The 22,961-nt window shown below is 37.7% G+C and overlaps 1 protein-coding gene and 1 pseudogene across 3 annotated transcripts in view; both read right to left on the minus strand.

Annotated features, from left to right (window-relative positions):
* The window catches only part of FGF13 (fibroblast growth factor 13), a 538,338-nt gene that overhangs the window by 346,360 nt on the left and 169,017 nt on the right, over positions 1-22,961 (minus strand). The gene's annotated exons all lie outside the window — the stretch shown is intronic.
* Positions 16,272-19,529, minus strand: LOC105881054 (apoptosis-inducing factor 1, mitochondrial pseudogene; annotated as a pseudogene).

The following is a 22,961-nucleotide window of genomic DNA, read 5'->3' on the forward strand; positions in this document are numbered from 1 at the left end:
AATAAATGATCCTATTTTGAACAACTAACATATGCCAGGTATATGCCAACATGCTAGGAGTGAAGGGTAAGATGTGAGGATTGGTAGGACATATTCCTTTGAAGGGCCCACAGACCAATTCCTTATCATTCACCCACACAAGTTTGCAGAGAATATTCAATCAGTCCTTTCCACCAGGTGCAGGTGACATGTACAACAGTCCATTTGGACCACAGTTCACAGAGTGGTGAAAACTGGGGAGCAGCCTACTTTATTCAACTTGTTCCCAATATCCATGCACAAGCACAGGGCACTAATTCTAGGATCAGGATCCATGCCATAAAGACTCTCTCATACTCAATCCCCCCACCCTTTTTCTCACCCCTTATTTTTCTATCCCTCCCACACACCTCTCAATTCACCTAATTCCTTTGCTCCCACTTCTGCCTTAGATCTAGCTTCCAGAATAAGTAGCCAGCTGGTCAGGATCAAGGATCAGACTGGACATCTTCTCAGAGCCTAGCAGTTTGGCAAAGCTTAGAAAAATAGTCAGCAAGGGTGTATTAAATACTAGAGGAGTGTGACCACTTTGGAGAGCATGAGGGTCGGGATGCAGTTGGCAGTGGAGGACTTGATTTATGTGGTAGAATAGTGTCAGCTCAAGTGGCTCTTTCAGGTTAAAGAACGTAATCAAGGTTGGGAGAAGGTCCTTAAGGTCAGGTATACAGGTGTGACCAGAGATAAGGTGGGCACAGGTGTGGAGTTTGGGGGTATTGTCAGTATTCAGGGATCTGATTTTAGTTAAGAGATTGATTTGATTATGGTCAGGGCTGGGAGATGTAATGCTACAAGGGCCAAGAAGCCATTACACTTCCTTTTTTTTCTGATTTCAAATTCCACCTTTTTTTTTTTTTTTTTGGAGATGGAGTCTCACTCTGTCACCTGGGCTAGAATGCTGTGGCATCAGCCTAGCTCACAGCAACCTCAAACTCCTGAGCTCAAGCAATCCTTCTGCCTCAGCCTCCTGAGTAGCTGGGACTACAGGCGTGCACCACCACATCTAACTAATTGTTCTGTTTTTGGTAGAGACAGGGTCTCGCTCTTGCTCAGGCTGGTCTTGAACTTCTGAGCTCAAGTGATCCTCCCGCCTCAGCCTCCCAGAGTGCTAGGATTACAGGCATGAGCCACTGCATCTGGCCCCACCATTTTTTTTTTTTACTTTACCAATATCCTCAGCCCTTTCCCTATAGAATATCACTTTCCTTGTCTAGCCTCTCCATATAGTCAGGACAAACCTGTGCTAAGGAAAACCAAAGAGGACAAAACCCAAACTCAGAAAGTGTGTATCTGAATGAAGAACAAATTATTGATAGTGGAGGAAAATGGCTTCTGCATTTCAGTAATGGATTTCTATGTGGAAACTCAGGAAGCTATAGAGGAAGTTGTACAAGAAAGGCTCAAGAAGTAATTATTTCAACCATATGTAATAGAATCCATGTGTTCACTTTAATATATATGATCCAGCAGCAGAGCGAAAATCAGCCAAGCTGGAGTGGGAAAAACATGGCCCAGAAATCAGAAGGCTAAGGTTCTCCTCTCAGCTTTGTCGTCAGCTAGTTGACAGTCTTTGGGCAAATAATATTCCTCTTTGACCCTCAGTTTCTCTATGTATAAAATGAGAGTTGAATTGTATTTCCCTGTTGATTGGTGATGTTGAGCATCTTTTCATACACTCATATATCTGTTAGCCATTTGTATGACTTTTTAGGAGAAATGTCTAAGTCCTTTGCCCATTTTTAATAGTAATATTTTCTTCTTGTTATTGAGTTATAAGGGTTCCCTATATATTTTGGATATTAACTCCTTATCATATATATGGTATGCAAATATTTTGTCCCATTCTATAGGCTGCCTTTTCATTCTGTTGTTTCCTCTGCTGTACAGAAGCTTTCTAGTTTGATGTAGTCCACTTATCTATTTTTGCTTTTGTTGGCTGTACTTTGAGTGTCATATCTAAGAAATCATTATCATAACCAATGTCAAGGAGATTTTTCCCTGTGTTATCTTCTAGGAGTTTTACAGTTTCATATCTTACATTTGGGTCTTTAATCTATTTCAAGTTGATTTTTGTACATGGTGTAAGATAAAGGTCCAGTTTCATTCATGCAAAAGCATATGGATATCCAGTATTCCCAGCACCATTCATTGAAAAGACTCTCCTTTCTCCATTACGTATTCTTGGCAACCTTATCAAAATTAGTTTATACAGCCTATGTGGGTTTATTTCTGGGAAAAGGTAAATCAAGACCACACAATATGATATCACCTCACACCTGTTAGGATGGCTCCTATATATAAAAAAAAAAAAACTTAATAAATGTTAATGAGAATGTGGAGAAATTGGAACTTATGTACACTGTTGGTAAGAGCATAAAATGGGGCAGCTGCTATGAAAACAGTATGGAGGTTCTTCAAAAAATTAAAAATAGCACTATTATATTATCCAGCAATACCACTTTTAGGTATTTATTTACCTCCCCAAATTGAAATCAGGATCTTGAAGAGATTTTTGCACTCCCATGTTCATTACAGCTTAATTCACAATAGTCAAGATATGGAAACAACTCAAATGTCTATCAATGGATAAATGGCTAAAGAAAATATGCTGTATACATATAATGGAATATTGTTCAGTATTCAAATGGCACAAAGCTTCAATTATGCAAAATGATTATGTTCTAGAGATCTGCTATATAACATCATGCTTATAGGTACCAATGCAGTATTATGCACTTAAAAATTTGTCAAAAGAATAGGTCTCCTGTTCAGTGTTCTTACTACAATTTTTAAAAGTGAAAAGCTTTGACTGGTGAGCAATAAAGACCAGAACTGGAAGGGACCTCAGAATTTTGCTTGTGGTTTTTGCTTTATAAGCAGAGAAGAAAGGTAAAAATGTAATGTACTGAGCTTCAGTGTCAGTTAACTGTGTGGGGTTTTTAAAATTTTTGTATTTATTTTCCTTAAGAGCAATGAAACGACACTGTCATCAGTTCCCATTAAAATGAAAGCACAAGTGGAGATGTTCCCTAGTCACAAAAATTACCTACAGCACTAATAGAATAAAGGCAGTTTGGGGAAATATTAATGCCATCACACCTTATCATACTAATGCCTTTTAGTTGGATTGAAGCTTCCTCCCAAAGAGCTCAAATGGTGCACCACGACTTTTAGCATGCTTGTCCTCATGACACCCCTGTGAAGTAGGAAGGAAAACATCAGCATCCTTCATTAGTTGTATGTGGAAAAGAAAGTTTAGGCTGTATCTATATCACCGAAAATATGTGGCAAGGAACTAAATGTTTCACAGACTTACGGATAGAAACCAATGTCCCAGGATTTTGTTGTTTGTTGTTTTTTAACCAGTCAAGCTAACAAAATTTATAGAATCAAAGCATTTTACAGAGACACAGAGAGAAAAAGGGACAGTGGATGGTGGCAGAGATGGGAAGAGAACTCAAGTCTGCTGTCTTTCAGTCTATGGCTTTCCACTATACCTCTGCCCATCTAATATTTCTGGTAAACAGAATGGAGTTTCCTGTGACAACACCTCCCCGATCATTGTGGTTTATCACAGAGATTAAAAATAAAAGTGATCTTTAACCTAAATGTCCTACTAACCTCTTTGTGAATATATATTTTTAATTTCAAAATATTAAGGAAGTACAAATGTTTTAGGTTACATGGGTCACTTTTGTAATGCTTGAGTCCCTGCTATAGATGTGTCGATTACCCAAATCGTGTTCGTTGTACCCATTAGGTAAGATTTTGCCCCTTCTCTTCTCCCCTCTTCCTCTCCTTCCCCCTTTCCCCTGGTTGATATAACAACATAGATGCTGGTGTAGATGCAGAGAGAAAGGAAGGCTATACGCTTTTCTTGGGACTCAAATTAGTACAATCTCTATGGGAAACAGTATGGAGATTCCTCAAAGAACTAAAAGTAGACCTACCATTTGATCCAGCGATCTCACTACTTGGCATCTACCAAAAGAAAAAGAAGACATTTCATCAGAAAGACACATGAACCCTAATGTTTATTGCAGCACAATTCAGAATTGCAAAGATGTGGAATCAACTCTTTGTGAATACAATTTAGAAGATGAGAAATGCTGGTAGCCAAACAGGCAGGAATAGCTTTAAAGTGCTTCCAGGCTTTCTCCAAGGTTACTCTGGATAAGTGGGGACTCCAAGCAGAACCCGCAAGGAGCTACTGAATCATACGTGTACTTCCTTCCAGCTGAGACTCCAGGGGAAGAAAAAATAGACCAGCCTCTGGCCAAACGCAATCAAAAAGGAACTTGACTCTTTCCAAACCCCAGGAAGATTATTATCTACAAATATGAGTTGATTACTGAATGTAGTTCACAATTTGCCAAATGCTGGTCTTAAAGAAATGGGCTATTACCTAAACTATTATTGTTTGAAAATAAGTAAATAGTAAATTAAAATATAATTTCCTCAGCAAAATGATTAGCATTGGAATAATCTTATTAGGAGAGATATTTTTGATGAATAAAAGCCCTCTAGTCATAAAATTAAACATGACTTTTTTTCTACAAGGCATTTTGAGAGACAAAAAGACTGCTGGAATATGTGGTCTTATATTGATGCCATATAACTTGACTACTTGTAAAAAAATTTAGCACTCTGTTTATAATCAGTTCTTGAATATGAAGGCTGTAGTACATTAACTAATTTTATACTTACAGCAACGAGATAACCAGGCACTATTATTATACTCATTTGGCGGATGAGAAAACTGAGGCATAGAGAGTTTAAGGAATTCACTATAGTCACATAGTTTGTTAAGTGATAAAGATAAATTTTAAACCCAAATAGGCTAGCTCCAGAGCCCATGACCTTAACCACCAGGTGTTTCTGCCTATGTGCCTGGAAACTTGCCAGTGGTAGGATTGTTTGGTTTTATTTTTTTGCTCTATCAAAGCAATGAAGGCTAGCTCCATGACTGATCATGGTGATTACAACCAAAGTAACACTTTGAGTTCATCTAGCACAATCCCTCTCATTTTTCTCACGAGGAAATTGAGGCCCAAGCCAGGTCCAAGATCAAACAATGGCAAAGCCAGGAACTGAATCTATGTGCCATGACCCCACACTTACCCCAGGCTGAATTTTTTCCACTACACCATGTACTTGAAGCTGAACATGCCTTGTACTGGGCTAGCAAATCCAGTTAATCACTGCATCATCAGGAGCATGTGCTGCCCCACGTGGGAAGAAAGAAGAGCACATTTTCCCACATAAAGGAAACATTTTTACAGAGAAGGCTGACATACCAACTAAATTGGCTCTAGAGTAAATTTCTACAAAGCAACCCAATTTTCCCATTGAATCTATTTTAAAAATAGAAATGTGGTACATTTGGTTTTCTTGTCACATGATATTATGAAAAGCATATCAAAATAAAGAGTCACTGGAAGGAAACATGGAAAATTAACAGAAAGAACATTTTTAAAAATCACCCATTATCTTGCCATCTCTTCATGCCAAATATTTAACACTGTTATAATGCTGCTTGTGCAGCAACATGTAAAATGAACAAAACTTCAAAAACCTTCCAAAGAAAGAAAATAAATCAGTACAGCTTTTAAAATGTATATATCTTTCTGGAGGCATGGACTGAACTAAATGGCCCAACCATACTTCAGGAGATTTGACCCCAACACACCCAAGAATTAGAGATATGGGCAAGAGATATGGGCAAGAGACAGAAAAGGCCTTTTCAAGGTTTCTCTGAAGTGTAGCAGGAATATTTTGTCACATCCACAGAGGTCGCAGCAGTTTTCATAGGATTGAGAGTAAGTACCCTCTGTTTTTCAGAGGATCTAATTATATTAAATTTCCAGATCTCCCAGAGTCAATGTTTGCCCTGCCCTATCCTTTCCCTTCCCTTATAGTGTTCACTCCTACTCTACTTTGCTCCTACTCTACTAATAACCCTCTGGCTTATTCTGAATACTCTGCTAGTACTCTGGAACCAACAGCAGCAATAGCTCCAAATGTGCAGCTCCACAGAGGGAGCTCAAGTTCATTGAATCAAATTTTGAAATTCAAAGTCAGATAATTTTCAGCTAAAGCAAAGATTTTGCTGGTATTCACTTAATTAAATAATCTTAACATTGACCAAAATGACTTCTTCTTGACTTGGATAGTGGATAAAGTACTGGTCTGAATGATGTATAAAAAATGTTAACATTAGTACATTAGCTGATGGTAGTAGCAATCATCATATACATCAGGGAAAATAAATGGATTCTTGAGTTTATATTGGAAATTTCTCAGGAATGGTCGTGAACTTAACAATTCTTAACAGTTATTATTCAGATTTTGGCTATAAAATACATGTAAAACATTTTGGCAATAAACTAACCATATATAAAACATGCTATTCATTTGTGAGTTCACTGTCAATATTGATGAGGGGACAAAAACATATTTGATATGGTTTCATTTGTAACCTATAACACCTTTGAAGATAGGAAAGAATTTTCTTATTATAATAAGGAAACAGACCATTGTTTTATTGTTACATATAAAAGTAATAGTTTGATTTGTAAAACTTAATCACCGTTCTCTCTGGTTTTCACTTGTTCCCTAGTAACCAACAACAAGCAGAATCATTTTCCACGTAACTCAGTATGTGGTCTTTCAGAGTCTCTTTTACTTATAACACTCCTCCTTTAAATCTTAGTGTTCCAAAGACTCCTTTATTAACCCCTTCTTGTTCTCCCTCTATATTTTCTCCTGATGTGAATATCATCTGCTCTCTGGTTCCAACTATCCATATGCTAACATCTCTCAAGTTGTCTTATCTTCTGTAGCAGGCTAACTTGGCAATTAAATTAGCAAAGCAGATTTCTCATTCCCATCACTGGTGAAAAGGCACATACCAAGTTCTCCATAAGCATTTGTTGAATGAATGAATGAATAATTGAATGGGATCTATACTATATAATAATGAGCTATTATCATAGGCTCCTCAGCTGGGATCTGCAAATCATGTTGTATAAACATGTAGGAAAGCATACAGATTGAAATTGTACCAAAATTTGTTGCAATTTTTCTAAAAGGTTCCAGGTTCTGAATGTAAATATAGCCATTCAAAATAGCTCTGATCTTCCATTAGCATGCAAAAGGAGTATGTTTGAAAGAGTTTGCAAGCATTAGTATATATGATTATAACACATGCATCACACAGGGAGCACAGACTTCCTCTATTTCTGTAAATCAAGAACTTGTTTACAACTTAAGTGAATGGGACAGCCAGTCCAACTAGCTGCATCATTTTAAAATACAATCACAAAAAGCAGGAGCTGAAACTAGCATGAATGGGGTTTTGAGGTTTAAGTAAAGGGTGAAAGAGAAAATTGTACACTGCCACCTCATTCTGAGCTGCTTGCTGGCATCTTTCCTATTGCAGCTGGTCTCTTAGTGAATTCCTGTTATTTCATATTCTGGACACTAGAAAGTACATACAAATATCCTGGATTTTGCTGAGGAAAATAGAAGTTAACAATAACTAAATAACAGTTTTAGAAGCAAGATGAGGGCTAAAGTTTTTATACTCTTCCCTTAAACATGTATACTTGGCTGTCAATTACCACTTACAGATGAATCAAATCTATGCCACAGCAAGTTTGGGAATAAGATTTTTTCCTTTATCCTGATGATGTTTTTAACAGCTCCAGTCAGGAACAAAGAGGAAACCAGAGAGAAATGGTACTTGTATTTAACTACCAGAAAAGACCTCTTAATTACTGTATCAAAATGAAAACTTCCCTCCCTAAAAGGCAGTTTGTAATATGGAAGAACTCCATTTAGCAACTGATTTAGCGTCCTGAAATTTTATTTTACTGCTGAGTTGGAGTTGTCCTGGCCAGAACACCAGGAGGCTATGCTGATCACAATTATGACAACACTTCTCACTGGATTTTCCTGCAGCTGGGGTGGACAGCTGGTGATTCCCACCTTGAAAACTTCCTAACCCAATGTATTTCTTTAGAATGAATCTAGCACATCATAGATAATAAATAGTAACTATTATTAATTTTTCACATTTATAAATTCCTGAGCTAAAGAAATTTCCTGGTATTATCATAGATATCTGGAGCAGGCAGTTCCCATCTGAAAATAATATTAAAAATTAGAGGTCTCACAGAGATAAAGCTTAAAAGGAAATCATCACAGTTATAGAAAATAATACAGACAAAACCATAATAGGAGCCTGATTAAATCCAACAGTGGAGCCACACAATGAATATTCTGCAAACATAAAAATAATGATGTAAAAGGATAATGCCTTGAGTGAACCACTCATGATTTACTGTTAAGTGGAAAAAATCAGGTTACACATCTCAGGGTGGTTAAATGGCCAACGTGGAGTCGTATAACTACCATGAGGAAGCACTCCAGAACTAAGATTCATCCAAGCCCAAACCATGTTCATACCCCTGTGTTACATTAAAACCCCAAAATTCAAGGTTAGAGTCCCTAAATAAGCTACAATATCCGCTAGTGTTGAATCAAATGAATATTTAACATAGATTTCCAGGTAGAGATATTTAAAGACTTTAAAAATAAAGACCATTGAGTTACTCTAAAAATAATAAAATAAAATAAAATAATGCTGAGAGCCTATTTTGGGGATCTTAAAAAAACCCTGCCTGTACAGTATGTATCCATCTATAATTTGAGAAATTATAGATTTCCTCTTTTTCCAGAAATGCACTGCATGATATCTTCAGAGTGATATCTTTACTGGGTGAATGTGGACAGGTCACTTAACCATCAAGCGCCAAGATTCTGAGCTATAGAGGATAAGATTTGGATTAGATATTCCCCAAAATCTCATCCAGCTTTCTGAGTAAAGATTTAAAAATGCAGGATTTGAAGTAAAGATGGAAAAACACAGCCTTTAGATTTAGAATTGGTTTTGAATTCTCACCAGGGCCTCCACTAGCCTACATGGCACCTCTGTGAATTAGAAAACCTGTCCCCTCAAGGTAGGCACAATCCTATAGGCACACATTGACTGAGCCTTTGGGGGAACAAAATGTCCCTTTCTTGGCAGTAGGCAGCCCCAAGTCAGAGCTCCAGGCTTACTTAGCAGAGCATAAGCTGGATTCTAGGCCCTATTACCTCCCTCCCTATGTATCTCTGTGCATTGCACAACCACAAGCCTCCTTTGAAATGGAGGCTGCAGGCCCATTACAGGCTCATTGATATGAAGGCTCAGAATTGGACCATCAGAAAGAGGATAATAGGGTTGGCCTGGAATTTAGTAGTCACTTGCCTATTGGTACCTTCCCATGATGTTCTATGGCTGTAACTTCTGATGGATTGCCACTACCTAAGAATCTTGGGAGAGATATTACTAATGATCACAAAAATAGAGTACACAATGTCCCATAACTTTAGTACTGAGAAGACAAGTTCCTCTCATGGAATAAAACTGGAAACCCTTGTACCCTATGAAAAAAGCAGTTATTATTGCTTTTGTATATTGTATGCCTATTGTGTGTCTGGTATTTTACCTTACATGTACCTTGCAAGAGATGTAGAGCATTCTGGTGAACACCCTTTTCATCTAGTTTTGGCTCACTGAGTGACCCTGGGAAAATCACTGGCTCTCTTCAGGATTTTCCTACTCTAAATCATTCATGAATGAGCTAGATCATCTCTAAGGGTCTTTTCAGCTCTGACCTTTATGACTTTATAGCTCCATTTCCTTTTAGAAAGAAATCAACTCCTTGAGTCAGGTGGGCAGTGGGAAGGGAGCAGAAGTAACAGCAACAACACTGGAGATGGTTGGCATTTTCAGCCTTCCTAATCATGACTGCATTTATTTAAAGATAAGAAATAAGGGAGAGGCTGGGCGCAGTGGCTCACGCCTGTAATCCTAGCACTCTGGGAGGCTGAGGCGGGCAGATTGCTTGAGGTCAGGAGTTTGAAACCAGCTTGAGCAAGAGCAAGACCCCGTCTCTACTATAAATAGAAAGAAATTAATTGGCCAACTAATATATATAGAAAAAAAATATTAGCCAGGCATGGTGGCACATGCCTGTAGTCCCAGCTACTTGGGAGGCTGAGGCAGGAGGATTGCTTGAGTCCAGGAGATTGAGGTTGCTGTGAGCTAGGCTGATACCACGGCACTCACTCTAGCCTGGGCAACAAAGTAAGACTCTGTCTCAAAAAAAAAAAAAAAAAAAAAAAAAAGAAGAAGAATTTCAGAAAGTATTTCAAGTACCTATAAATGCCAGTTGGACAATCTTATGTAATACAACTTATATTACCAGGGACCTTCAGGAACATTGTAACTCCCAAATGTTGCCAAAAAAGAAATGCATTTCTGTTTCAACCACTGTATACTTTCTTTACTAGGTAGTTGAAAAAGTTCCCTTTTGCACTGGTTTGCATTCTCATCAGCAATGATGAGAGCACCTGTTTCCCCATAGACTTGCCAACAGAATATGTTGTCATACTTTTAAATTTTCACCAGTCCGATAGGAGGAAAATGGAATCTTGGTATTGCTTTAATTTGCATTTCTGTAATTATGAGTATTATGAGTGAGTTTAAACATTTTTCCTATGTTTATGGGGCATCTTTACACACACACACATAAAATATGAATTGTCTGTTCATGTTTTTTTCCCATTTTTCTATCAAGTTTTTAGTCATTTAGTCCCCAATTTAAGAGTTCTTTATATATTAAGGATATTAGTCTTTGGTGATATGATGCAAAAATTTTCATACAGTTTGTCAGTTGTCTTTTGACTGTTTATGGTGTTTCATAGTGCAAATTGCTTTTAGTTTCATGTAGTCAAATTTATGAGCCTTTTGTGTATTAAATTATTTTTGCATCTGGAATATGAGTGATAACTAGAAAGCCTTTTCCTACACGGTTTAATAGCAATTCACCTATATTTTCTTCTAGTATTTCTATGGTTTTATTTTTTACATTTATTTAGCTGTTCCATTTACAGTTCTTTTATATAGGGTGAGACTTAACTAGATGGTATAATAACATAATACAATCCATATGATAAAATAAATATTCCAGAGTACACACTGATAAAAGTACACAATTGAATAAATAAATAAATGGGGGATAGGGTAGATCTTTCTCATAGTAGAATTCAACTTAATAAATGAAAAAGGAATGATATAAATAGAACATCATCGGGCAAATGCCACAAAAATAATTATTGCAGTCAAGAAATATTGATGAATGCTAAAATTAGTGAGCAAAACATGATAAAAAACCAAGTATTTACATAATCTCAAAGTATTTTGCAATAAGATACTAATTAACACAAAGGGAAAATTAGTATTTTTATAGTGGAATGACCTGGTGACACTACATCACCTAAGTGATCAAGGTTAACACCACCAGTAAGGACACACAACAAAATCATGTACCTTAACATGCACTGGGAAGAACACAATATCACTTCTGTGTTATCCCTACCAAAAATTCACAATATGAATCTAACCATGAGGAAACTTAAAAAAAAAACCCTATATTGAGGAACATTCTGAAAAATACCTAATCAGTAGACTGTGAAAGTGTCAAGGTCATGAAAGATAAGAAAAGACTGAGAACTGTCACAGACCAGAAAAGACTAAGGAGATAAGGCAACTAAATGCAACATGAGATCCTAGACAAGCTCCTCAACCAGGAAAGGGACATTAGTGGAATAACTGGTGAAATATGAATAAAGTCTGTAGTTGAGTTTATAGTATTGTATTAGTGTCTGTCTCCTAGTTTCAATGATTTTACTATGGTAATACAAAAAGTTAAAATTAGAGGAAACTAAGTAAAAGGTATACAAGAACTCTGTACTAATATTGCCACTTTTCAGTAAGTCAAAAATTATTTCAAAATAAAAAGTTATAAAATTTTCCTCCTTGCCATCTGATGTATTCCATCCAAAGTGAACGAACAACTGAAGGAGTGAAGCAGCTTTCATTATCAACGAAAACATGTTTCTAAGACAACAGACTACTCAGTCCTAAACTCTAGCTACTGATTAACCATTATAGCTGAATACCACCCCTTCTAGAAATCTTTTCCTCATTACACCCAGTCGGCATGGTGATGAGCAAAGAACAGAAGCATGGGAACCAGACAAACGAAATTCTCTCTCTTTTTTGCACATCGTGGGTATATGATCGTAAGTGCCATACTCTCTTAGAGCCCTACTGTTCACATCTGTCAAATTGAGATAATCCCCACCTTGCCATAAAGAATGGTAAAAATTAAATTTCACACTGTTTTTTCATAAAGATTTAATGAGTTAAGGTGTAAAAGTGCCTCTCACAGTGTTGGGTACCTAGCAAATGCTTAATAAGTAGTAACTACTATTTTAATCATTTTTATTGTCATACCAATTGACCTGACCTTTCCTCTTAGAGTCAATGCATTTAAAATTATTGAAACAATTTTTGGTAATTAGAGATTACCTCCTCTATCATACTAGAAACTACTGAATCACTGAAGTAGGAAGCAGCCCATCCAGTTTTGTTGTCATTTGTATCAGTCTGCTCAGGCTGCTATAACAAAATGCCATGCCCATGATGGCTTAAACAAGTGACATTTATTTCTCATAGTTCTGGAGGATGAAAGTCCAAGGTCAAGGTGCCAGCATGGTTGAGTTCTGGTAAGGGCTCCCATCTTGGTTGAAGATGGCCACCTTCTTGCTACATCATCCCATGGCAGAGAGACAAAGCTCTGGTATCTCATCCTCTTCTTATAAGGGCATAATCCCATCTTAGGGGCCCCATAGTTATTATCTCATCTAAACCTAAGCACCTCTCAAAAGCCCCACCTCCAAATACCATCACATTGGCAATTAGGGCTTTGACATGAATTTAGGGGGAACACATTTAATCCATAGCATTGTTATAATCTTTTTAAATTTCAAATACCATTTTACTTAGTACATTTGATTTTAAATTTAGAAATAAAAGCATTTAAAACACATAATACCCTTACTAGAAAAGCTGACTTGTTATTATTTCAGGATACTATTAATGTCTCTTGTATTTTCCTATACAGATAATATGTATTACAAATATTATGAATTATACTGAATATATAATGTGTTTTTTCACTTAGCATTTGCACCAATATACTTATAGACTTAGGAAAGATAGTAAATTTACAATTTTTAACTCTGTTTTATATTTCATCAAAGCATGCACTATAGTATTAACTAATCCTCTATTGCTCAATATGTTATGGTTTGCTTCATCCAATATCATTCTTATAAAGAATGTTACAATGTGCTGGAAAATACATAAACAAAGATCTCTACTTTTGAGAGCATTTCCCTATATCAATAAATAGTCTTTAACAATATGCTTCCTAACAATTACATTGTATTTCATTATGTGTTCCATTTTCTTAACTAACTTTCTGTTATTAGATGTAAGGTTCTATCTATGTTTTACTATAAGAAATGACCCTACATCAAAATTCCTTGTAAAAATGGCACTATGAACATCTTTGATTCTTTATTTCAAATGAATTCCTAGAAGTGGAATTGCTGTATCAAAGGCTTCACAACTTTTTAAGGTTTTGATACCTACTGCCAAGTTGTTCTCAGAAAGAAAATATAATTTCAACCCTAACTAGAAGACTATCAAAGTGCCCTTCTCCCTGTCCCTTTACCAATACACATCATCAGTTTAAAAAAAAAAAAAAAACTCTGTTATTTTGATATGCAGAAAATATCTCACTTGTGCCAATATTTTTTTTTCTTTTAGTTGAGCTAAACATTTTAGTCTCATTGAAATGTGAATTACTTGAACCCATGAAGGGGTTTAAAATATCTTTTGTTTGGTGCTTCATATTTTGATAACAAGTAATATGTGAAAAGAGCTGGAAAAGTATTATTATCTCTATCCCTATTTTTGCAAATAAGGAAGTTGATGCTCAGAAAGTCAAAGCAATTTTCCCAAGGTCAATGAAAGATCAGGCCTTCTAGTGCTCCTCCTAGTTCCCTCCCAACCTGAAGTTGATAAGTAAACACGGAGCTGGTAGGGAATCCAAGGTTTTCCTAGTGCAAATAAAAATGTAACATATATAATTCAGTGGTAGAGTTGGCCCAGCCCTCTCCTCTTCTCTCCTCTCGCCTTTCCCTTCTAGCATTATCTTGGCAAAAGAAAGCAAAGGGAGGAGGAAAGTAAGGCAGCTGGGCTCTGGAGGTCTCCCAAGCATAACTAGAACATATTTTATTCACTTCAGCATTTGGCTCCACAACAGTACTTGAGATGACAGTCTGTGAGGTGCCTCGAGGCCAATCACATGGCCTCCCTACCGATGTCCTATCTAGGTTGCTCCAGCCTCCCTGGTCTCAGCATGTCTCCAGTTTGCCTTTTGCATGGAGATCCAAGAAGAAATGGGCCACTCAAGGGACAGTTGCTTTCCCCTACACCATACAAATATGCTTGTTTCCTAATTTTAGTGTCTGTGTTTTTAAAGATGCAAATGTGCTAATTCTTTTCCATCAAAGTCACATTTGATTTTGTCTTTCTAAAATATTCATGTCCTTCTCTCACACCAAATACTCAGATTTCTGTGGTAAATAGCATCAGCATTCTTTCAAGTGACATAATCTTAAATAACTATCAATTTTACTCTAGAATATATATATATATATGCATGCACACATACATATATGTATGCACCCATATATATGTAATATATAGGCATGTGTTCACATGTGTATGTAAAATACACATGATAAATGCCAATTTGGTCATATTAATGAAGGTACTAGATAGGGATCCAGAGGCAGGAGAAAGAAACTAATATTCACAAAGAGACTGCTATGTGCCAGGTACTATAATCATATTATCTTATTTAACCTTCAAAGTAACCCTTGAAATGGGACAAGATGAGGCTGAGCTGGTCTCTCAGACCTACTGGACATATTCACAATTTAGATTCCCTAATCATATAGAATGTCCCCAGTAAATCTGTTATCAGGTGACTTCACTTTGAGTGGTGTTAATTCAGGATGGTTTGCAGTACAGACAAGTAGGTGCAACTTCCTTACAAAACTGCAGTCCAAGGTATGTCCTAGCTCTTATACATTCCAGAAGGTACTGAACAACTGGTGCAATTCAGCATGGGAGAGACAGGCCAGGATGGTTTGTGTAAAGGTGAGAAGATCACACTTCTTACAAAATTTAAGCTGAAGGTATATTCTCAACTCTGTTGTCCAGATTGCCCTGAATGTCTAGAGCAAATCTGCACTGTTGGGAGAAATTCTAGGACTCTAGGATGGCTCAAATGTAAACAGATAGATCCAACTTACAAAATCAAGGTCCAAGATATGTCATTTCTTTTCAGCCTCCTTTATCATGTAGAATGGTTCAGTCAGTAGAGGGGAACAGGCCAGAATGGTTTGCTGTGAAGGCAGATGGATGGAACCCCCCCTCACAAGACATTTTTCCTCTTAAATCTTCCAGATTATATCAAATGTCTCTAGCAAACCTGCATTGAGTAAATTCACACTGGAAGATCTTTCTCAGTGGAGACGAGTAAATTAAACTCCTGAAAACATATGCCTTCAACTCTATCCAATGTCTCAAATAATTCAACATTGGAATTGTCAGGTCTAGCACACCAGGACAGTTGGCATTAAAGACAAGTGAATCGAACCTTTTAAAAGATTGAAGCCTGAGGTATGTCTCAACTCTTCAGATAGGGACCTTGAGAGGCCATTTGCTTCCATCTGCCGTGAAGCCCCAGGTGGCAAATTATTTTTGCACTATGCTTACCTTAGGAAGCTGCCAAGTAACTCTCAAAATCTATAAAGGGCTAGAAATTTCCCAGCTGAGTTTCTAAAGGTAGGCAAACCTATTACAGTGGTCATTGTGATAGCTGAGGAGACTTTGTGCAGGCCCAAGATCACATGCTTATGGGGGTTTCACTGGGTCATAGACCTGGATGGCCAACAGGGGAAATGGTTGAACTGGGCCACTGGGGCCAAAGGGACTTCATTGTTTGTCATCGCAAGAATTTTCTCTCCCCCCCCTCATTTTTTTACTTTTTTAGCTTAATTGAAATTTAATTCACATACCATATAACTCACTATTTAAAGTGAACAATTTAATGTTTTTTAATATATTCACAGAGTTTTCCAACTATTACCACAATCAATTTTAGAACATTTTCATCACCTCAAGAAGAAACCACATACTCTTTATTTTTTTTTTAATTTAGAAGAATCAGATTTTATTTCGTGATGTGAACATTAAGAATTTGCCCACATAGTTGAAAATATTCGCAAAGGATTTGCTCGATCATTTACACTCATTCGCACAGTTTGCCAAATAAAAAATGCTTCTTTACCCATCTAGCCAGCTATCAGGGATGGTGACGTGCTTGCCTATTCCACGGTGGGGCTTCAGTCTTCATGAATGTTGAATAGTTTGGCTACTTCATTGAGATCTTCATATTGCTCACCGTCCTTAATGATCTTCCTTGCTATTAGCATTCTGTTAAAGATGTTCCATAGCACGATCCCCACAACCACTTTGTCCCTGAGGTAGAAGATGACACCTTTGCCGTAGTCCTCCCCTTGGACAGGGGCCTGTGGAATTGCAGGAGTACTGGCAGGAATAGCAATTTCTGAGGCCTCGGATTCTGTCTCACTCTCTGATTGGATACTAGTCCCTGACTGTTCCGTGGCAGATTTTGGGTTGTCTTGTGCGGTTGCTTTTGCAAAAACACCAACTGTGGCCAAACTACTGTCCACAAGACCAATAGCTTCATAGCCAACATCAGGACCCAAATCACTCCAGAACACTGACTGATGCCAGTATGGCTTAGCAGCTCCGGTCATATTTTCTCCAGCCAATCTTCCACTCACAACAGCATGATCGTGGTGCTCTACCCGCCTCCTCCCCAGCTTTATGTCGTAGAAGCATGCAGCATCTCCTGCCACCCAGATGTTAGAGCGTGCTTATAGCTCTGCATTTACCCAGAAGCCACCAAAATCTGAGTCTATTTCCAGCCCACCAGTCTTGGCCAACTCAACATTGGGTTCCAGGCCCACAGCTGCCACGATGTGGTCAGTTTCTACCTTCCTGCCGTCTTTTAGCTTGATGAGTAACTTGCCACCGCTGACTCCAACTGATTGCACAATGGCATCGGGCATCACCTTAACCCCCTCTTGTCTGACTTTTTCCATGGTCCAGTTCCTGAGGTATTCAGGGAGGATCTTTCCCATATTTCCTTTCTCAGGGAAGAGTTGAATCACTTCTGTGCCCAAGGCTTGAGCTTTGCTGCCAAGAGCACAGGCCAGTTCGCTACCAAGGAAGCCCCCATCAATAATCGTAATTGACTTGACTTCCCGTGAAATCTTCTCTATGGCTCTAAAGTCTCCAATCTTTCTGAAAAGTGTTGTTCTGCTCTTCACCTCTGCTCCAGCCCTATCAATGGCAGACAGACTTCTTGGAGTGCCTCCTGTTGCAATCAAGCACTTTTCATAGGTTATTTGAGAGCCATCATTAAGTTTCACCATGTTGTCTCTCACATCCAGCTGTACTACCTTCTTTCCAGTGAGGACAGCCACACCACCATTCTCAATGTGAGGTAGGTCCTGAGCAGAGACATAGAAAGAAGGTGGCTGGAAATATATGCTTCTCTCTTTTCCATTCCACTGTCTGAATCGCAGTGTCTTTGTGACATTTGGATCATCTGAAAACCATAATTCTTTTGAAAGAGGAGGTCTCATGTATGGCAGCTCAGGATCTTCAGATATAATCAGTACCCTGGCCCCAGGATCCCGAGCTCGGATGGATCTAGCTGCAGCAAAAGCAGCAGTGCCTCCACCGATTAGTAGGAAAGGAACATGACTTGGTACCCTGACTTGAGAAATTGGCTCTCCTTCTGCAGAAGATGATGCGGCCCTTTTCTGTTTCTCTTCTGGTGTCAGCCCTAACTCTGATATTCTTTCATTATATCTTTTTTTGTCATCTTTTATAGTCTTGTAGACATATGCACCAGCTCCTATTGTTGACAAGCCCACAATAAGGACTAATACAGAATTATGGATTTTGCCCCCTGATGCACCAGAGCTAGCCATTTGTCTTGTCATCTGGAGTTCTAGAGGAACATGCCATCGCTGGAACAAGTTGCCTGGGAGCCGGTTCCTCTGCCTCGGGCTTCGGACACACACGGTCCGCACCAAGGGCACCAGCTTCTGCTTCAAAGCACCTGCCGCAAGGCCTCCACACCGGAACATTTCGGCAACCGCTACTCTGGACCTCCTCCTTCCTTTTCTTCTTACTCACCGACCGACGGGTCAAACACCATCCACATACTCTTTAGCAGTCAACTTTCCCCAATTCCCTGCAGACCCTCCCACCACTAGGCAACCACTAATCTATTTTCTGTCTCTATAGATTTGCTTATTTTGGACATTTCATATAAATGGAATAATACAATATTTTAAAAGCAACTCTGAAATGTAGCTATCTTCACTTTTATAAAAAATGAGTGCTCAGAGAAGTTAAGTAATTTCCCTGTGGACACACAGATGGAAAGTAGTAAAGCCAGGAAATAAACTTGGGTGTTCCTGGATCTAAAGTCAATGCTATTTTTGTCCTTCCATCCTACATCTTCCAGAAGACCTGGGTTCCATCCCTGCCTTAGCCACTATTTTGCTTTGTGAAATGAAATGATTTAACACATACTTGGTGAGGAATTGTCTGTAGTGATTCAGACACAAGATAGCTTCTGGCTTAAGCAACTGGGTATATAAAGGTTCCATTTATTGAAATGGGGGAAACTGGAGGGAAAGGTAGGTCAAGAGAGACCAAGTAAGTGAATAGCCAAACAAATTCTACAGAAAATAAAACCAAATTGTCACATTCTGAAGATATCCAGAGTACAAAAGTCAAAAACTAAAACATGGAAAAGAAGAGAGAAAGGAAAATAGATATGAAGGGCAGAGCTGACTTAGGCATCATAGGCATTTCTGAGGAAGAAACCAGAATACCTGGAAGACAAACAATGATTAAAAATATAACTAAGGATAACTTTTTTGAGCTAAAGAAAAAGCTAAGCGTATTGGTAAAATGGGTTCCCCAAATTTCAGCCAAAATCAGTGAAAAGATCCATACCTAGATAAAGATGGTGTGTATATGTTTGTGTGTGTGCATGTGTTTGTGTATGTGCATAACATTTTACAAGGAAAAAAGAGGTTAATTATAAAACAATAACTATAAGTCTGGCCTTCTCTGGAGATGTTTTGTTTTTTTTTTTTTTTCATTTTGCTATTTAGTATTGCAGAATTTTGCTAGGAAAAATTAAGAGCCTAAAGAAAGACCCAAAAGTTGTGGGAAAAAAAGTCTAGCAACCATTGTTATCATCATTAAGAACATATACTCACCAGCAAATTGGTGTTAACTGAACAGCACCTAAGTGGTCACATAGGTACTACAGTAATAGGGTATTGGGCAGGTGGGAGGGGGGAGGAGGGCAGGTATATACATATATAATGAGTGAGATGTGCACCATCTGGGGGATGGTCATGATGGAGACTCAGGCTTGTGGGGGCAGGGGGGAAATGGGCATTTATTAAAACCTTAAAACCTGTACCCCCATAATATACTGAAATAAAAAAAAATAAAATTCATAAAAAAAGAAAAAAAAGAAAAGAACTATCACATTGAGCCCTGGAGAAGCAGTACAGAGTAATGGAAAAACCATCAAACTAGGTGCCCTAAGATCTGCCTTGGAGTGTTGGCCATATGAAATCACTCAATCTCCTTAAGATCTGGTTCCTTTCTATTTAATATCAGGATAATTATACTTTTTCATACTTCTGTTAGAAAAATAAAAGTGATGATTTTTGCTTACTAGGAATTATAAGTTCGCTAGCAGAATCAGCTTAATATTTTTTACTTTCCTTTTTTAAAGTAGGTCTGCTCTGTCCTTTCCTTCTCTATAGACAGAAATGTGTAGTTGAGACAGCATAACACACAGGAACATAAAATTCCTCTTTCTTCCTCTCAAACTACCAGCTTCTTAACGTGACAGCAACACAGCTACAAGCATTTCTCTCTTTCACTGAGAATAGCAACTCTTTTGACAAATTCCTTCAGAATTTGGTCCCAACCTGCTTAGTAAATTGTATCCCCACCCCTCTGAAGAATGAAGCTGCTAGGTCTTCCTTTACATTAATGCTGTTTGATCTACCTTCCATCAGCCACTCTGAATTATGGGACATGGTTCACGCCTGCCATAGTACCTTTGCTAAATGGAATTTGCTTAGCATTGAGGAACAGATCAATGTTTCACTTAAATTCCATGTTTGCTATGACATTTTCCCCAAGGACTGCAGCCATCATTGAAATTCTGTAATATAAGTTTTCCAAACTGTGGTACAAATAATGTGATTGATGGTCAAGTCATACTCTTTAGTTTCTATACTTCCTAATTTGGTTCTGTTCTATTTACTATTTTAGGTATATTTGATTAAATCCCAAAGTTCATTGTTATTCTCTTGGTTGTTAGGAGTAGAGAGGTATGATGTCCAAAAAGAGTTTATAATTACATCAGATAATGTTTAAGTGACAGTGACACTTAAGACAAATCAAGATAGAATATTGAGGCTGAATTCGGTGGCTCACATCTGTAATCCTAGCACTCTGGGAGGCCAAAGAGGGAGGATTGCTTGAGGTCAAGAGTTTGAGACCAGCCTAAGTAAGAGCGAGACCCAGTCTCTACTACAAATAGAAAAAATTAGCCGGGCATGGTGGCACATGCCTGTAGTCCCAGCTACTCAGGAGTCTGAGGCAGGAGGATCACTTGAGCTGAGGAGTTTCAGGTTGCTGTGAAGTAGGTTGATGCCACAGAACTCTAGCCCAGGTGACAGAGTGACACTCTGTCTCAAAACAAACAAAATATATATATATATGAAAAATATTGCATTTGATATATGATCTCAACTGGAAAAATGTACAGAGGAAAGAATGGAACACTGTATGGTGAAATGTTGGCAGTGATTATGACTGGGTGATGGGAATGTAAGTGATTAAATGTATGTATAGATAAAAAAAGCAATAAAATTCAAATTCCTGCAATGATCAGGTATTACTTTTATAAATTAAAAAAATTAAGGTATATACTTTAGGAGGTAAATATTAGACCCCTATTCCCTAAATATCATATTTCTAAAAGGCAAGTACTTGTTTAAGATTTTATTTTTCATTAATTTTATCAGGAATAAAGAGGTTTATTCCATAATGATTAAGTATAAAATATGTCAGTAAAGTAGCATTACAACCTAAAAATAAGTGACACAAAAATGGCACATTTACAAGGAAAAAATGGTATATCCACAATTATAGCAGAAGAGCTTTTGCACACATCTCTCAAAATGTGACAGATCAATCAGGCAAAAAATTAATACAATCATATAAGATTTGAACCACATAATTAATAAGCTTTATCTAATTGAACTGTATAGAATCCTGCACCCAATTATTAGAGAATACACATTTCTTTCAAGCACACATTGAACATTACAAAATCTGATTACATATTGGCCATAAAGGAACTCCCCAAAATGCCAAAGAAATGCTGTCATAAAGAACACAAGCTCTTTCTAAAGTCCCAAAATGTAATAACAAATGATAACAAAGGAGATAAGGAGGCAGGGAAAGAGGGAGAGAGACTTATCAGCATGTGTGTTCAGAAACTGAAAAAGCAATGTAAATAATTCATAGGTTGAAAAAAATACTGTGATGGGTTTTGAAATATTTTGAACAAAGTAAGCATGGTAAGTACTTAAAAGGTGAATACTTAAATAAATAGCTGCCATATCAACTTTGTGTTCCATCAGTCTGAGTGACTGAGAACTGATTACGTTAGGAGAGACATCATTGACTACTCTCTGTTATCCATATTAGATTTTTTTGCTTTGGTATTCCTCCAAATATCAAAGAGGACCCTGTGATAAAATTTCTGGGGAGAAAATATCACTTTGAATGGTTGAGGATTAAGAGAGATAAAAGAAATAATTGATGAAACAAGGTGGGAGATTTACCAGATAGGGGTAGGACAGGTGCAAGAGGAAGAAGGGGAAGCGGGACTAAAGGATTAGTCTTGGTAGGATAAGAGAGATTGTTTTCTTCTAAGGTGGGAGAGGAATAAAATAAAGATGGATATGGAGAGAAGCACAGAAAGGACTTAAGTTATATAAAAATGTAAATAATCCCAACCTTTGGTTACATGGCAACCTTTGGGTACTAAGTCATTTCTACTAATGCACTTAAAAGCCTATGTTTTCTGTATTTTTATGTATTATTTTTAAGCACATAATACACAAGGCATGTTAAACATGATTTCTCTACATTTATTTAAAGTTAAAAAACAGTCCTCACATTCTAATCTTTTCTCTTCTGTCTGCTTCCCTCGACTCTGTCAAGTCCCTCTTCTCTTTCTTTATATACTCTTCATCCAACCCAGTTCCTATCATTTCCTTCAGTGAAATTGTTCGTTGCACTAGCATTTGCAATCCAAGTACTGTAGACAATGATTTTGTAGAGGAAGTGAAACATTCAACCACATTCAACCACCAGAAGCATCCAGGATGTCTCTACCAAGGCCAGCGACCCAAACATGCTACTTGATCAGGAAGAACAATTCCCACCCCAGCCATGTGAGAGAACGTCTACAATCATTTTGGATGGCAGATGTGTGTCAAACATATGATACAGTGTGACATTCTCCAAAAGAAGCAAACTCTGACTTCCTTCTTTTGAACTGAATAGCAACACCCTTCCAATGGGATACTTTGCAAACAGCTGCAAGCCCTCTAGTGATACTACTTATTAGTTTTGAGCCAGGCACTGTTCCAAGGACTTCAAATTATGAACT

The sequence above is a fragment of the Microcebus murinus genome, chromosome X, assembly GCF_040939455.1.
Source record: "Microcebus murinus isolate Inina chromosome X, M.murinus_Inina_mat1.0, whole genome shotgun sequence".
Classification (NCBI taxonomy): Eukaryota; Metazoa; Chordata; class Mammalia; order Primates; family Cheirogaleidae; genus Microcebus; species Microcebus murinus.